Consider the following 14020-nt stretch of genomic DNA (forward strand, 5'->3'; position numbering starts at 1 on the left):
GATCCTAGCTTAGACCCTATAAAGAATGTTATTGGGACAATTGATTACACTTGAATGGAGCCAGTGACTTCAATGTTAGGAAGTGTCAATGATGATTTCCTGACTTTGGTCCTCATATTGTAGTTACCTAGAGAATGTCCTTGTTTGAAGTGTTTTATACTAAAAACTATTCAGGCAACATGTTCAAAACTTGCTCTCAAATGATTCCAGAAAAAGAAAAAGTGTTCTTTGTGCTATTCTTGCAGCTTTTCTTGGAGTTTGAAATTATTTTAAAATTAACGTTATCTTTAGCATTTAAAAAATATATTTATTTTATTGTTTATATTAGTTTACAGTTAATTTTCTCAGGTTCTCTCAGTAAACTATCACATGACCTGGAAATAGTTTTACTTCTTCTTTTCCAATTCCTGCTTCTTATTGTTTTCTCTTTTTAATGGTACTGGCTAATACCTCTAGAATAATGTTTAATAGTAGCAGAGATAGTGAGCATTCTTGACTCTTTCCTAATCTAAGTAGAAATTCCTCTAGTATTTTCCAATTAAGAATAAAGCTAGCTTTGGGACTGTGGTACTTTGTTTAGAAAACATGCATTAATTCTTATTTTCTTGACTGTTTTTATCAGGAAACTTTTGTCAGAAACTTTTTTTTTCTTTTTTTCTTTATTTTACTTTCTTTGTTTTTGTATTTAGGGGACAGTCATATGATTATTCTTCTTACATCTACTAATACGGTGTTTATATTAACAGATTTCCTAATACTGAATCATCCTTACATTCCAGAAATGAATCCCAGTTGGTCATGGTATATTTTCTTAATATGGTGTTGGGCTCTGTCTTTCAATATTTAATCTAGTATTTTTGCATTGATATTGGAAGACTTCTTGTAATATATTAACATGTGAGAATCATGCTCCCCTATACTGTTTTTAGAAGAATAAACTCCATGAAAGGGAGCTTGGTGATAACAGAAAGGACATGAGAAGCGGTGTAATGGAGAGAAGGAGAGACCAGACTTTAGAGTCACAAAGACCTTGGGGAAGTTGCTAGCTCCCTCCCTAACTGACTAGGTGATCTGGGTGAAGTTATTCCTCCTCTTCTACCTCTGTTTTCTCACCTGTCAGATAGGAGAATCTACCACATAGGTTGTATAAGAATTAAATGATAAGATTTCTGTAAAGACTTCAGTACAATTTCTGGCACAATGTAAGCTCACATAAACATCGGGATACTTTTCTTCTGCTGTTTCTCACATTATAAAAAAAAGTGGTAGGATATATGTGAACAGATGTAGTTTCCTCACTAAGCACTTCCTGTCTCAGTTTAAATGGTCCCCAGCATTTTCCTACGATTACTTAGCCCAGAGACTAAGCAGACCTATTTAGTGAGCCCAATTTGTATTTTCTCTCTTCTTTTACAGTTACCCCATTTTAGACTAGAAGTTTTAGTGCAGAGTAAGCTCTTGATGGGTGCCAAGGGAAGAGAGGTGGAGGGACTGTGAAAGGAATGGAAAAGGAAGATAAAATTTCTTGAACCCCTAAGACATGCCAGGAACTAATTTAGGTATATCTGCACTTAATACATGAGGAAAGCTGCAAGATAACATCAAGATCTGAAAACCATCTTGAGAGGGGTGTGGGGACGAGCATTGTCTCTCTATCTAAGAGCTGAGCTTAGCTTTTGTTCTTTTATTCTCACCCGTAACTTCTTCAAATAGAGGAGAATGGAGAGATGAATTGTCTCTGGGTTGAGCTCTTGGCTGCTCAATCTCTTAGTGTTCTTAGCTTCGAGAAATCACTCTGTACAAGGCAGTAGTCATGCTTCCAGGACTCTTGAGTGTGGAGGACATAGGAGAGTGCTCATTTGTTGATGAATTTATTCTATAACTCTTTATTTTGATACATTTATTCTACAACTCTTATTAGGACTGCAGATATGAAAATGCCATTTACCACTCCAACACTGGTAGACACACAATGCTGAAGTGCCGGCGAAAAGAGATTAGCCTAAAGGTGTTGGCATTTGTGCTGAACCTAAAAAAGTTGGAACTAAATAGAAAAGCAAAACTTGTCGGAGACATGCACATACTTGTGCATGTATTAAGAAACAGGCTCCAGAATGACACAGACTGAGGCCTACATTTGCCTCTGTCTCTTTCTTGCCGTTGACCTTGGACAAGTTCTTTATGTTTTTCTGAGCTTTAGTTGTATTCTCTGTAAAATGAGGAAAAAGTACCTAACCTATATGGGTTTATGGTGAAGATCATAAGAGAAAATGTAGGTAAAAACACGTAGCACAGTGCTTGGTGTGTGAATCTTCAAAGATAATGGCTATTATTATTGTTTTCTGGTCTTCAGTGGTGTTCTTCAGGTCTTGCCTCTGTCAATAATCTTTACCCAGACCTCAAGCTACTTTATTAAAACAGCTTACTGAGATACAATTCTCATACCACACAATTTATCCATTTAAAGCACAAAGCTCAATGTTTTTTCATATATTCACAGTTATCCACAGTCTAATTTTAGAACATTTTCATAAACACCAAAAAGAAACCCAGTACCCATTTAGCAGTCACTCCCTATCCCTCCCTCTCCACTACCCCAAAACCAGCTCTAGGCAACCAACAAACTACTTTCCGTCTCTATATACTGGCCTATTCTGGATATTTCATATGAATGGAATCACACAATGTGAGTTTTGAGTTTTAACTTAGCATAATGGTTTTGAGGTTCATCTATGTTTGAGAATGTGTCAGTACTTCCTACCTTTTTGTGGCCAAATAATATTCCATTGCATGGATAGACCACATTTTATTCATCCTTTTACCTGTTCAAGGACATCTGAGTTATTTCCACTATTTGGCTATTATGAATAATGATAATAAGAACACTCATAACCAAGTTATGTAAATACATGTTTTCATTACTTTTGGGTAGATATCTACAAGTGGAATTGCTGGGTTGGAGAGCAGCTCTATGTAGAACCTTTTGAGAAACTGCCAGATTGTCTTTCAAAGTGTCATTTTACATTCCCACAAGTACCATATGAGTATCCTCTCCATTATTAGATACAAATCCCTCATCAGATATATGATTTGCAAATATTTTCTTCCATTCTATGGGTTCTCGTTTCACTTTCTTTCTTTTTTTTTTTTTTTAAAGATTTTATTGGGGAAGGGGAACAGGACTTTATTGGGGAACAGTGTGTACTTCCAGGACTCTTTTCCAAGTCAAGTTGTTGTCCTTTCAATCTTAGTTATGGAGGGTGCCATTCAGCTTCAAGTTGTTGTTCTCTCAGTCTTAGTTGTGGAAGGCGCAGCTCAGCTCCAGGTCCAGTTGCTGTTGCTAGTTTCAGGGGGCACAGCCCACCATCCCTTGCGGGACTCAAGGAATTGAACCGGCAACCTTGTGGTTGAGAGGACGCGCTCCAACCAACTTAGCCATCCGGGAGCTCAGCAGCAGCTCAGCTCAAGGTGCGGTGTTCCATATTAGTTGCAGGGGGTGGAGCCCACCATCCCTTGTGGGGGTGGAGCCCACCATCCCTTGTGGGACTCGAGGAATTGAACTGGTGACCTTGTGGTTGAGAGTCCACTGGCCCATGTGGGAATCGAACCAGCAACCTTTGGAGTTAGGAGCATGGAGCTCTAACCACCTGAGCCACCGGGCAGGCCCTCGTTTCACATTCTTGATGGTATTGTTTGCAGCACAAAAGTTTTTCAAGCTTCTTTTTAACATAACAATAGAAGTCTATATTTCAGCATTTATCTCCTACAATAATAATGAAGTTTGGTAAACTTTCAATAGAAGAGTTGGCCTTGTACTTCATTGACAAAAGTGAGGCTCTCAGTACATGAATTCCTCTACTCTTAACCTTTCCTAATACACAGTTATTGATCTACATGGGCATCTAATCTTATCTCCTTTCCTCCATTTATTCTCTTGAAATGAGGAGCACCATGTCTAGTAGGCCAACCTTCAAACTGGGTTCTTTTGTTTTTTTAATTGTAAAATGTAGTTGTCATTTATTGAAATAAGAAAAGCTTCAGAATAACAGATTTCAGAATAAAATTAGGAGTTTGTTTTTGAACATGATGAATTTTAGATGTCTATTAAACATCCAAGCAGAATTTTTAAAACAATTTTATTAAAATAGAGCTAACATACAACAGTATATATTAGTTCCAGGTGTACACAATAGTTATTCAACATTTATATACGTAAAGAAGTGATCACCAGAAGTCTAGCAACCATCAGACGCCATACTATACTGTCACATATTATTGACTATATTCCCCATGCTGTATACTACATCCCCGTAACTTATTTGTTTTATACATGGAAATTTGAACCTCTTATTCCCTTTCCCTTCCCCTCTCTTTTTTAAATTTTTCAATTACAGTTGACATTCAATATTATTTTATATTAATTTCAGGTCTACAGCATGGTGGTTAAACATTTATATAATTTAAGAAGTGATCCCTCTGACTAATCTAGTACCCACCTAGCATTATACATAGTTATTACAATATTATTCACTGTATTCCTTGTGCTATACCCTACATCCCCCTAACTACTTCTTAACAACCAATTTGTACTTCTTAATCCCTTCTCCTTTTTCATCCATTCCCAAAACCCTCCCATTGGCAACAATCAAAATGTTTTCTATATCTATGAGTTTGTTTCCATTTTGTTTGTTTATTTTATTCATTAGATTCTGCATATAAGCAAAACCACATTGCATCTTTCTTTCACAGTCTGACACTCCACTGAGCACAATACCCTCCAGGTCCACCTATGCTGCCACAGATGGCAAGAACCCATTCCCTTCCGTGGCCAAGCAATATCCCATTATATGTATGTACTACCTACTCTTTATCCATTCATCCACCAATGGACACTCAGGCTGCCTTCACATATGGACCATCGTAAACAATGCTGTAATGAACGTATGGATGTACAAGTCCCCTCAAAGTAGCATTTTGGATTCCTTTGGATAATTACCCAGAATTGGAATTACTGGGTCCTTCACTGTCTCTTGGTATAGCTTTTGTTTTAAAGTCTATTTTGTCCAGTTTAACTATTGTTACCCCAGCTTTTTTGTTTGTTTGTTTCCATTTTCATGAAATATCTTTTTCCATCCCTTTACTTTCAGTTTCTATGTGTCTTGTGGTCTGAAGTGAGTCTCTTGTAGACAGCATATTGGGTTTTGTTTTCTTATCCATCAGCCACCCTATCTTTGATTGGAGCATTTAAACCATTTACATTGAAAGTAATTGTTGATAGATATGTACATATTGCCATTTCATTATTCATATTTGTTAACTTTTTTTTTCCCATCCTAAAGAAGTCCCTCTAAGATTCCCTGTTATACTGGTTTGGTGGTGATAAACTCCATTAGCTTTTTCTTATCTGGGAAAATCTTTATCTGTCCTTCAACTCTAAATGATAGCTTTGCTGAGTAGAGTAATCTTGGTTGTATGTCCTTGCTTCTCATCACTTTGAATGTTTCCTGACAATCTCTCCTGGCCTACAAAGTTTCTGTTGAGAAATCACCTGACAGTCTTAGGGGAGCTCCCTTGTAGGTAACTAACTGCTTTTCTCTTGCTGCTTTTTAAAATTCTCTTTGTCTTTAACCTTTTGTATTCTAATTGTGATGTGTCTTGGTGTGGGCCTCTTTGGGTTCATTTTGTTTGGGACTCTCTACGCTTCCTGAGCTTGTATGTCTATTTCCTTTGCCATGTTAAGGAAGTTTTCAGTCATTGTTTCTTCCAGTAGGTTTTCAATTCCTTGCTCTCTCTCTTCCTCTTCTGGTACCTCTATGATGCAAATGTTATGCTTGATGTCTCAGAGGACCCTTAAACTATCCTCATTATTTTGGAATCCTTTAATTTCTGCTGTTCTGATTGGGTATTTTCTGCTATCTTATCTTCTAAATCACTGATTCAATTCTCTGCTTCATCTAATCTACTTGATTTCCTGTAATATATTCTTCGTTTCAGTTATTTCAGTCTTTATTTCTGACTTGTTCTTTGTTTTCTATCTCCATTTTTATCTTTTCTATCTCTTTGTTGCAGTTCTCTCTGAGATCACTGAGCATCCTTATAACCAGTGTTTGAAACTCTCTGTCTGGTAGATTGCTTTGTTCTGTCATTTTGTTGGGGTAATTTGTCTTTGTTCCTCCACTTTGGCTGCCTCCCTGTGTTTGTTTCTATGTACAGCTGCTATGTCTCCCAGTCTTAGTAGAATGGTCTTATATAGTCAGTATCCTGTGGGACCCAGTTGTGCAGTCTCCCGGTCACCAGAGCTGGATGCTGCAGGTGTGTCCCTTGTGTGGGTTCTGTGTGTCCCTCCTGTTGTAGTTGAAACTTGTTTGCTATTCGTACATCAATGGGAGGAATTGACCCTTAGCCTAATTAGTTATGAGGACTGGCTGTGACTACAGTGGAGGAGCTGTTGTGCAGGCACTGACCCTAAATAGCAGGGTTCACTTTAGCAGAGCTCTGGTGCCTCCCCAGTCTTTCTTTGGGTATGATGTCTTTGGAGGTGGCCAGGTGATGCTCCAACCCAGTCAGAAGTTGGCCACTGGGCCTGCCAGCTCTGGGGCCTACTGGAAGGGGACCTGCTGCAGGCCGAGTTCAGCAGCAGTCTGTGCTATGCCCAGGACCACCTGGCGTAAGCCACAAAGCAATCTAGAGATGGTCACTGCCCATGCTGTGCTTGGAGGAGCCTTGAGAGGCCAATCCGCAAACCAAGGCCAACTGTTACTAGTGCCAGGCTTAGTGCTACTCAGCCAAAGGTACGAGCCACACTGAAGCCATATGCTGCTTATTTGGGATTTGTGTACCTTTGAGAGTTTTAGGAAAGTCTGTATTATGAGCCAAGAAAAGTTGTTTATACAGAAAAAGCCACTGGAAACAGCTTGGGTTTGCCTGAAAGTTGGGTAGGATGAGGTCTCAGGGAATCACTAAGGCAGGGAAGACGAAAGGTGGTAGTCAATTTGGTGGAAACTTAGATATGGCATCTGCGTGTGTATGCACAGCGAGTGGGAGGGCTCAACAAAGAAACAATGGCTTCCACCAGCTCCTCCCTCTGGGAGAAAGCTGCCTCTCCAGTCCTCACCCTGAAGCTAAACAATTCAGTTCCTCCCCACATGTCCCTGGCATCTTTCAAGCTGGTGCCCCAGTGCTAGAGCAAGTGAGTTTATCAGTGAGTAAATCCATGTGTGGCCCCTTTAAAGGGAACGCCTGGGATTGCAGCCACCCTCCATCTTACTCAGCTACAATCTCTGCTGGTTTTCACAGACAGAAGTTATGGGGAGTTTTCTCCAAGGCTTCAGTAAACCTTGGGCTGGGGAGAGGCTGGGACCCCTCACTCCTCAGGGGGGAACCTCTGCAGCTGAGATATCAGTCCCAATTTTTAATGGCCACATGTTGGTGTGGGACAAGCCCGTTGCATGTCTCTGCCCTTCCTACCAGTTAATTGTGATAGCTGCTGTATGTCTATAATTGTATGGCTTCGGTTCAGCTTGACTTCAGGCGATTCTCAGTAATGGTTGTTCTGTGGGTTTGGTTGTAATGATGTGGTCCTAAGAGGAGGTGAGCACATTTACTTACTCTGCCATGTTGACCAGAAATCTCTCAACTCTGTTCTTCACTGTATCCGCTCTTTCTTCTCCCAGGACCTTCCTCCATCACTTACTCCCCCTTTCGCCTAGATCTTTACAATGTCCCTCTCTATCTTCCTTCAGGCCTATGAACAAGCTTAGCCACTCACTCCCATTTTGAAGAAAAGCAAAATCTCTCAATATCTGCATCCTCAAATATAGTTTTCTAGCCACTATTTCCCCCCTGCACTTCACTTAGATGTTCTATAGATATATTCCAACTCGGTATGTCCAAAATGAATTCCCCTCCTCACTCCACATTTGCTCCAGTCTGTATTTCCATTCTTAGATAATAACACCATCATCCATCACTTAACCAAATTCACATCAGACTCTCCCCAGCACCTACCTAGCACCTACCTTCCATACCATAAATCATCTTGCCTTTCAGCTCACATGTATATCATAGCCTGAACCTTGTTATCTTAAACAAATGACCTAGATTAATTTGTTAGCATCTCTCCATGAAATGTTATACAGACTCCTAACTAGTCTTTCTGCCTCAGTTTTGCCACCATTAAAATCCATTCTCCTTAATACATCAGGAACAATTTAGACAAAATTAAATAGATGATGGGGTCGTTACCTTTCAAGGTAGTGGACGTTACTGGTTATGTGAATTTTGACAGCTCTTTTATTTTTCTTGAGCCTCAGATTTCTCATCTGTAAAATGGGAATGATAACCTTAGTCTTAGAATGATTGTGAAAACTAATGAGAAATACTTGTTACAGTAAGTGCACAATATATTGAGTCCTTACATGACGGTGAGACCACATCATCTCCTAGGTACCCCTGAGTCTGCAGAAAATAAAATGGACATATGAGAGTTGTGAGAAGCTTGACTTAAATTCAGGAGCTCCTTGGAATGCTCTTAATAAAAAGGACATTGGTTTCCTTTTCTATAATATGAGATTTTGTAAAAATTAAAACAAATAATAAAGACAAAGTACCTAATGGAATGACTGGCAAATAATAAGTCTGAGATGAAAAAAAACAGAAAATAAGCAACAACAAACCCAAAGCAGAAACAACTATGCCAAGGAATGGATTCTTTTTTTCTAAGTATTGCCCATTACTTATTTGCTGGCATCTGTTTTTTAAATCTGTAATTATTCTATTCAAAAGTGTGCTTTCATTGATGATAGTTGGTGGTGATGGTGTTTAAGTTTTGTCATTCTAAAGGATAGTCAGCAGTGGATTATAGGATGATCAAGGATGTCTGCTTTTCAAATTAACAATAGTTATTATTCCCCAGATGTTAGCTCTGTGACATTCATTTTTCAGGACACCTCAGCTTTCAGCTTCCCAATCATGCATGGTACTTCTTTTTTCTTTCTGTGTACAGGGTGGCACCAATCTCAATTTCGCCTTTGAGATTCAGCAGAATATCCTGATGGAGGAAGATAATACCCAGAGAGAGATGCCCCAAGAGGATGGAGTTGGTGACATGAAACTCTTAGGTGAGAACTCTGGGCATGCACTTCATTCTCGGAGATTTTCAGTAAATACTTACGAGTACCTACTCTCTTCCATAAATATGGAATGACTGAGCATTGTTCAATGTAAACCCATGAGTCCAGTAAGCATATAGCCTAAGGCTGGCAATCCTTCACTAAATATTTGGTCATGTGCTTATTTACCTCACTGAAAGCATGTTGAGGTTCTGTTTAGACCAGATGCTAAATGACAGGTAGGCCAAAGCAGCTGGCATGGCAAGATCTTTTCCGGTGACTCATCAGTCATTCAAAAATCAAAGCCCACACAAAAAGGGGTGGATGAGACACAGAGAGAAATGCATCACATTTTTAGGCTTTCTGGAAGAGCAGCTGATTCTGCTGTCTCCTTGCAGGAGATATGAGGCTCCAACCCAACTACACCCAATTCACAGGGTTTGGTGCTGGTTGAACCTTTATAATGTATTCCCATCATTCAAAACAGAACAAATGAACTCATAAAATGTGTACTTTCCTCATTATTTTTTATTATGCCTCAGATGGTCAAGTAACCAGGGAGGACGTGCTTGGGGATATGCAGGGGACCTGGTGTCAATTAACCTCATTAGTATTTCCCTGAAACCAGCTGAAGATCTCTGCAAGCAAAGTCCTTTCTATTAAGGAAGAGTGACTTTAAGCTAGATCTAAATTTTAATTTACTTATTGTGTTAAGCTCTAGACACAGAAGTTGAAATATATTATAAAACTCCTGTATTAGTATTAATGAAAGTTCTCCAGAGAAACAGAATCAAGGACATATATATCTAAATACAAGAGATAGATTGTCTCGTGTGGTTGTGGGGGCTGGCAAGTCTGAAATTCGTGGGGTAGGCTTCAGGCTGGAATTAAGTAAGAGTTGATGCTGCAGTCTTGAATCTGGATTCCGTGGGGCAACAGACTAGAAATTCAGGCAGCATTCCTATGTTGCAGTCTTGAGGAGATTTCCTTCTTCTTTGAGAAACCTCAGTCTCTGCTCTTAAGGTCTGAACTATTGGATAAGGACCACTCACATGATGGAGGGTAATTTGCTTTACTCAAAATCTATTGATTTAAATGTTAATTGTATCTAAAAAATATCTTCACAGCAACATCTAGACTGGTGTTTAACCAAACAACTGAGTACCATAGCCGAACCAAGTTAACACAAAATTAACCACCAGAGCCCTCTGATCTTAGGGAGTTTAATATCTTGAGCAGAGATGGAAGACAAAACAGAAAATTTGCGATCCAATAGTATGAAGTACATTGGCACCTTACAAAGACTGGGGATAGAGTTGGGAAAAGCTTTCTGGAGAGCATGATTCCTTGCTTGTTGTAAGGGAAGAGATGAATGAACATGATACATGGGAATAACTGCAAGAAGTGTATTATGACTGAAAATTCCCGTCCTTGCAGGGAGAGGAGGGGAGGAATGGTAAGCCACTACGTGGAAACATAACCTAGAGAAACCACGTGACTTATTTTTTTCTTTATTTGTTTAAGGCTAAACTGAAGATTCTTGATTTATTTTATCCTAAAGACTTGGAGGAGTTGCTGAAGAATTCTTAAGATTGAAGTGATGAGATTAGATTTTCAGTATTCAGGACCAATTCATATAATTATTCAACAGACATTTTATAGTGTCTGTCATGTATAAAGTATGGTGGGAGGGCACTGGTGATATAATGGTGAACAACATAAGAGGTTCCTGACCTCACAAAGCTTAGAATTTAATGGGAAAAAAGGAAAAAGAAACCAAATAATTACAAATTTTATAGTGCTTTTGAGAACAGATTTATAAGCTTTATAATTCCAGTGTCTGTCTAATGCTGTCCTACTCAGCCATCACATCCATGCCACAGGTGCCAGCTTGAAATACAGAGTAATAACTCAGCAACTGTTCTATATCCCATCCCTTCTCTGGTGAAATACACAGGATCTTGGACTTGATACTTCCTGACTCTCCTAAGTGTGGATCTTAGCTTTCCCTTTAGGTCCTTCCATCTTCCACTGCTTTGGCTGAGCCTTGTCTACCACACATCCAGTGACCCTTCAGCCTCAGCCCTAGTGAAATTTCATCTCCCCCTGACCCTTGGGCTTGTTCCTGGCCCTTTCTAGGAGTAGGAGTTTAGAATATCAGGCAATAAATAAAGACAAAGGGGATGGAGAGAAGAGTACTGTTGACAGATATTTAAAAGGTAAAAATGATGTGATTTGGCAATGGATTTGTTAATAGGGATTCAGAAAAAATAAGAGAATGAAGACATTTTCCAAGTCAGGGGATTAAATGACTAAATATAAGGAGGGTGACCTTTAGTTATCCAGTATAACAAAGGAGGGTTAAGGGGTGCCAGTGGGGGAAGGTGTTAATGATTTAAGTGTTTTTGGTCTGCTGTGCCCAGAAGACATCCCGGTGAAGTTGCACTATATATAATTACCACCTTCCCCTATGAGTGCCCTTCAACCCTCCTTTTTTCTTATACTGAGGATTGTGGCCATTGGAATGAAAAACAAGGATTATATCCAATAGGTTCACGACACATTCAACTATTTATAGTCATAGACAATTTAACATGAAATGCTAACAGGCCATGAGAGAAAAAACTTTCTTTTAAGGACTAATTTCCAGTGAATTATTCATCAGGGATAATGTTGCCCTTCACCTATGTGGATACTTCACATATATGGAGTCTGTGTAAGGAATTTTCCACTTGGATGGTCACTTTGATTAAGCTTCAAGAGCCAGGTAGGATGAGGGACTAGCTTGTGCAACAGAAAAACAATCAACCACATCAGTGCTTGTCTTGGTTGCATTGCCTACCAATGCTCAACAGACTGGAGGAACGGAAGGCACAGAGGTGATTTCCCCCACCAGCACTCCAGCTGTTGAGGGTCCTCAAACCCTACATAGGCTTTCTTGGAGAGGAATCAGAGGGAGAACCACAGAAAGCTCTGCCAGTGGGCATGGGGGAGGGAGAGGGAAACACACCCTTTAATGATACCCATATTTGCCTTCTTGACTAGCAAATTCATTCAATATATATAACTTACCTCTTGTGCATTGTTGGGTTGCTAAATCTTTTGTAAAGTTAATTTTAATATTAACACTAAAGGTATAGTATATCCATCTACCCATGTTAAAGTTCTGGATGTTCTTATGTCAAGCTTATAAGTGTAATACTAATACCTTGGGAAGTGGCCTCTTGAAATGAACAGGAAAAGGACCTTTTAAATAGCCTTTTTTTTATTCCTGTTGGGGAAACGTGGTAAATGAATTTTGATCATCTTTTTTAGGCATAGTTGTAACTCACAGAAACTCCTGGTTCCTGAGAATAGCCAGAAATTCAAATGAGTCTAAAACAACTGTACTAGTCATAAACATCTCTCTCTGTATCTCAGAAATAAATGCTTCAAACAACCATTTAGAACTTCCTGAGCACTGACACTAAAACTCTAGTCAGAGCTGGGTGCTGCACAATAATGTTTTTATTAGCTCTCTTAACAACTCCCCTGAGAGAAATAATGCAATTAGCCCCATAATGTGAAACATTAAAAAAGGTCAAGCAAGTAGCCCCAAGCCTCTGGTGACACAGCCGGTACATTAGAATTTTAAGTCACTGACTTGCCAGTCCAACACTTGACCCAACAGCCAAAAGTTACCTGTTTCATACTTATTTCTGTAAGAATGTTAGGATCTATGAGTATGGAGTCATCATAAGATGAAAAAAGGATGGCAGTCAAGAGTAGGTAGGGAGATTCAGTATCTTAGCTGGGCTCTTATGAATATTCAATTAAGCATCCTTGACTTCTACTGACACCTTTGTTTAACATATGAAGAAACAGAATCAGTGCTGATTTATTGGCATATTTAAAATCTTTGGTGGGAGCTCATCTTTCTCTTTCATCCTAGCCCTATGTAATCAGTTTCGACTTCCTACACAGCCACTGGCTTTTCCTGTATTTGTCAGGCAAGGAGGAGCCACTGCAAGTTTAGAGCAAGGAAATGACATAATTAAAACGATATTAGACATGAAATGTAAAATACAAAGCCCCATCTCTCCCCTCCCCCCAAATCTGGCCTGACTTCCTGTGTCTTGTCTCCCATGCACTGTGGGTTCAGGCAGGCTGCATTAGTCACTTCTTCCCTAACCTGCCTCGGCTTTACTGTGCCCCTGCCTTATTCATGTTATCTCCTCTGGAAGGTCCTGGCTTTTGATATGAATGTCACATGCATTTCCCTGATAGACTCATTGGGCAGAAATACCTTTTGTACTGTGTTTTTTATTACATTATCACATTACAGTTATATGCTTGGCAGTAAATTCCTCATATAGAGATACACTAAAATGTCTTATTTTAGCTCCATCTCCTACACATCTGGGCACACTGTGTGAAACAGAATAGATGCTTCTTAACTTGCCTTTGTGTTTAACATTCCTCATGTTCTCAGTCCTGGACCCCGCTTTGAGTTGTCAGAAGTCTCTAGTGCAGTGAGGTCTATTTATACATGACACATCAATTATCATACTTGGCTAGTAAAGAGGCTGAGTCAGGATTTAAACCCAGATCTGCTTGACACCAAAATCACTGATCTCACCACTGCACTCTGCCAATAAAAAGTTCTTGATTTTTTTGCTTATCCCTGCTCAATGTGGCTCAAAAAACATACACATATTATATTAAAGGGGAATTTAAAATCAAGGTATAAGGTAACTGGAGGGATGAGGAAAGTCAGATGAAAAGGAAAAATAAAGAAAAGTAATAGGGAAGAGAAACTGAGTTTCCTGCAGTATCAAGGAATACTACTGACAGAGTACTGTATTTTCTGTGATGAGCAGATAAGCTACAAAGAAAACCCCTTGTTTTAAGTCTGTCATGCAGGGAAAGTA

General features: G+C 39.3%; 1 long non-coding RNA gene across 1 annotated transcript in view; it reads right to left on the reverse strand.

Moving 5' to 3' along the window:
- Nucleotides 1-9001: 9001 nt before the first annotated feature.
- Nucleotides 9002-14020, reverse strand: part of LOC117034549 (uncharacterized) — a 32126-nt gene continuing 27107 nt past the window's right edge. Inside the window, exon 3 of the long non-coding RNA XR_004425111.1 lies at nt 9002-9112. This is a non-coding gene — a long non-coding RNA (uncharacterized LOC117034549). The remainder of the gene's footprint in view (nt 9113-14020) is intronic.

This window comes from Rhinolophus ferrumequinum, chromosome 2, assembly GCF_004115265.2.
Source record: "Rhinolophus ferrumequinum isolate MPI-CBG mRhiFer1 chromosome 2, mRhiFer1_v1.p, whole genome shotgun sequence".
In the NCBI taxonomy this organism is placed as follows: Eukaryota; Metazoa; Chordata; class Mammalia; order Chiroptera; family Rhinolophidae; genus Rhinolophus; species Rhinolophus ferrumequinum.